This window comes from Gekko japonicus, unplaced genomic scaffold (assembly GCF_001447785.1).
Source record: "Gekko japonicus isolate JY-2015 unplaced genomic scaffold, Gekko_japonicus_V1.1 scaffold84, whole genome shotgun sequence".
NCBI lineage: Eukaryota > Metazoa > Chordata > Lepidosauria > Squamata > Gekkonidae > Gekko > Gekko japonicus.
Genome location: NW_015159712.1, coordinates 1,857,515 through 1,861,207, shown reverse-complemented (window position 1 = coordinate 1,861,207; position 3,693 = coordinate 1,857,515). Strand labels below are relative to the sequence as shown.

At 37.3% G+C, this 3,693-nt stretch overlaps 1 protein-coding gene across 1 annotated transcript in view; it reads left to right on the top strand.

The window, feature by feature from the left end:
• The window catches only part of CRY2 (cryptochrome circadian clock 2), a 44,435-nt gene extending 43,109 nt beyond the window's left edge, over positions 1–1,326 (top strand). The window contains exon 13 of the transcript XR_001482443.1: positions 6–1,326. The gene's annotated coding sequence lies outside the window, so the exon portion shown is untranslated. The remainder of the gene's footprint in view (positions 1–5) is intronic.
• Positions 1,327–3,693: the final 2,367 nt, after the last annotated feature.

Below are 3,693 nucleotides of genomic sequence, written 5' to 3'. Positions count from 1 at the left end.
TTAAGACCAAACAGAATGCCTGAAAATGTATTCATAATGTCTGGTGAAGTTTCTGAAACCAGAAGAGTTGTTGAGTAAGATTTCTTGTGATCAGCAGGTGTGGCTTCAGTACCATATGTAGCTCCTTCCTCCTCCCAAGACTAGCAGAAGCAAAATAAATTACACAGAATAAATAAAACTTGATTTGCAAACTCTGCTCTGTTCCAATTAGGCAAAGTAATCCTTGTTAAACAAAAATATATTTCATTCTTTCCTTTGTGTGAATTTTCTTCCTACAAGTGTTCTCCTCAGAAAGAAAGAACTGTTTCCTGTTGTGGAATGACTCATCTGCTTATAGCACCCTGGCATTTCCCCCCTTTACTAGAGGAAATTCCTAACATGGATTGAACCAAATGCATTGTAATGGCTTGGGGAGGGGGGTGTCACTTGGATTAAGCAAAGATGACAGATCTTCCCCATATATAAACTTTTTCCAGTACTTCGCTTGTGTTGTTCTATTTTCACAACTATAGGTTGCAGTGAATTTGCATCTTTAAATATTCCCAGGTTATGTGCCCTGCACAGCATGCCTCACCTTGATCTTACTGAGCATTTCGAATTCTAACCAGACATGTTTCCATCATTTGATTTCAGTGTAGCCTTGGCAGGATTGCTGGACATCTTCCTGCATCACACCAATGGGAAATGTCATGTTTTCAAGACCTTGGGAAGAGTGTTTCATGTAGCTGGTATCATGCAGCTATCCAGAATAGTAACTTTAGCTCTGTAAAGTACTTTGGTTATGTTAGTAAATTCCAAGAAGCTCATTGCAGATGCAGTGATATTTCTTGGCAGTATATGGAGCTGGAAAATTGCTTGATGGTCTGCTCTAATGTAGCAGGAACACTGACCCTTACCTGGGCTTTGGATTTGAGAACACTGGTAAGGGGGGAAATGGACTTAGTGACACCTGAAACTATGCAGTTATGGGGGAAGTCATACAGTTCTATAAGATGTACCACTGTAATTATGTGGTATATGTGAAACAGCTAGTAAACCCTTCTCTGAAAAGGGAAGTAACAGTAATGCTTCTCTGTGGCCTGCTTTCTAAACGAGTATGCTTGGCTCCTCTGTAGAGAAAGCTATGTATTTTTAGTGGCCTGTCTCCTTCTAAATATTCAACCTCAAATGGTAGAGGACAGGAGAAGAATTCATCCTGTATTGCAGAGTAGGAAAGAAACGCATTTTCTACACTTCAGATTCAGAAACTGTGACTTCTCTTCCTTGAAATGTTTTTCAGCTTTGACAATTGTTGTGTTTATTAATTTGTTTTATAAATGTCTTTATCACCCTATTTGTTGTATGTCAGTTAATTGGTAATGAATCCAGCATATTTGAAATGTGGCGATGGACCGCCAAAAAGACAAATCAGTACGTTTTAGACCATATCAATCTTGAACTCTACATAGAAGCAAAAATGACTCAACTGAGGCTATTGTACTTTAGCCACATGAGAAAACAAGACTCTCTGAAAAAGACAATAATGCTAGGAAAAGTTGAAGACAGCAGGAAAAGAGGAAGACCCAGCATAAAATGGATTGACTCAATAAAGAAAGCCATGGCCTTCAGATTGCAAAACCTGAGGATGTTTTGGAGGTCATTAATTCATAGGGTCTCCAAAGTTGGAACCAACTTGACAGCACAACACACACCCCAGCATATCCAAACAGGTTATTGTGAAATATATATTACTGTCCTACTAGAAAAAATGTACTCCCCAGTTGTAGAAAAACATACACTTTACTTTATTTAAGTAACTAGGACTAGGATGGCAAAAGGATTTGAAAATGCATTCTAGTTATACAGGACAAGGCTCACTAATGGAAGAATTATACTACTACTAACAGTTGCACTGTTCACTACACATGCTTGTCCCAGGCCAGAGTTATAAAAATCAACTTTCATTTATAAATATTTAATTCTTGATGTAAAAAGGAGCTTGAAAACATACAGCGATACATAGTCGAAGAAACTGTGGTACATATGACTCCGGGCCCTGGAAAAGAAGTGTACAACACATAACCTCTACACTCTTGCTCAGTTTTTCCAATTTCCTACCCTGTATTTCATGCATATATAACTCTCAGAAAAATTCTGAGAGTGTGACTCAGCTCTCTCAAGTGCTATCACAGGATTTTTGCCATTTACCTTGGTGGCCCTGTTGTGCATTTATAGAGGGTATTTTACAAACAGGTTGAGCAGACTGATTTAGATTAGTCATTGGAGCTCTAGGAGCTGCAGATGCAAACTAGGAGGTGAAAAAACTATTGCTAGATTGTGTAGAATAATGGGAATTATACTAAGGATGTAAATTTCACTGAATAAAGTAAACAATTAAGCTATCCAATTATATTGTTTCACAAGCTCACAGTCTTATCTAGTCCACATGTATTATGAGCACTCTACTGATTTTTAAGAAAATATTTTAATATTCTCGTGACAGTTCTGTGTTTAGGTATTTAACAGCATTGTCAGAATTGGAGAACACATTCTGCAGGCACAGGTAACCCTTTGCCATTTTTCCAATACTTGGAAAATGTTAACAGCAATATATAAATGCACAAATCCTGACTAATTATGTAATGTTTTACATCCCTCCATTATACTTTAATTGCAGTTGTTAATGTTGTCAGTTACTGCTTTAGCCTAGGATGAATAGCAGTATGTTCCACCTTTATGGTGCGGAGTGCAAATAAAGTCATGGGTCCTCATTGTGAATGCAGTCTAGATAGACTGCACAACTAAGCACGTTTGGATCATGTAGAAATAGCAAACATTTATGTGTCTCCAACTCCTAGTTGTGCTACATTTGACCATCTAGAACATATTAAGACTGATGCATTTAGGGATGCTGGTACTGATTTTTTTTTTTTTTCAACTGACCCTTCTTGGACTAGTCAGTAATAAAGTCTTGATATTTTCATTGATGACATAGTTCTTACAGAATTGGCTTTCCTGAACTAATGCAAGAGATGTTCATCCGTTGTCTGTGTGGCCTGCTCCTGGGCATATATGTTACAATATCCTACTATATCAGGAAATATAAGGTGGTTTATAGGAACCTCAGGGTCAAGTATAATTTGCCTGAATAATCTGCCCCTGTGAGTTTCAGCATTCACTGAACAATTAACCTACTTTCTACTGACCCCATGATAGAACAATCTGTTTGCCACCATTATGTGCCACAAAAGTGACAGTAATAAGTTATGCCCTGCCAAAGGTGCCTGCCTGTCTTCTCAAGAATAGCTTAGAAAAACAGTACAGAGTTCAGTTATTCAATCCACAGGTTCCTGGGAAAAAGACAAAAATAATTGATTTAAATATCATTAAATATTTTAATGCTACATTTTAAATGTCAAAATTCTATTCCAATATCTTCCACATATCTTTTTCTGCCAAAGCTGGATCCAGTCATGAACTTTGTAATAGTTAATATAAATTGTTTTGGTTCTCTCTCTGTTGTGCACACGCACGCACAGCTGCAAGTCATCTTGGATATCTGAAATTGTACCTTAATCTTATTTTCTGTACTTCAGGATAAACATATTCTACATAGTCTAGACCACATCTTTAACTATTCCAATGGTTTTCTGCTTCCATTATATGCTGTGGTGTAGGCTATCTTGTTTTGGATCAAATGGCTGAATTACTTAG